Genomic DNA, 328 nt, shown 5'->3' on the forward strand with positions numbered 1-328 from the left:
CCGTGTTGTTAGCGACGCGCACATGCCGAGCAAAACCCGCCTGAAACGCGACTGCGCGGGGTTATTAGGCTGCTGCGCCGTTAGCGTCCCTAGCAAAACCGCGCGCCGGCGCTACTGCGCAGTCGGGGCCAGGTCACCCGTAAGGCGGAGTAGGCAGGTGCCTAGGGGTGCCGGCGTCCTGGTGTTGCGATTTTTCGTATTGAAGTAAAGATAATCATGAACGACGCGTGCCCAGGGGGGTGCAGCGGCAAACAGGGAGCTCCTGCAGACACCGCTGACGGGGCAGATGGTGGCGAGCGCCGACCACCCACAGACACCACCACAGCAT

General features: G+C 63.1%; 1 protein-coding gene across 2 annotated transcripts in view; it reads left to right on the forward strand.

Moving 5' to 3' along the window:
* Positions 1 to 328, forward strand: part of LOC102377374 (zinc finger protein 252-like) — a 9166-nt gene that overhangs the window by 970 nt on the left and 7868 nt on the right. The window lies entirely within an intron of this gene.

Source organism: Alligator sinensis, unplaced genomic scaffold (assembly GCF_000455745.1).
Source record: "Alligator sinensis unplaced genomic scaffold, ASM45574v1 scaffold1391_1, whole genome shotgun sequence".
NCBI lineage: Eukaryota > Metazoa > Chordata > Crocodylia > Alligatoridae > Alligator > Alligator sinensis.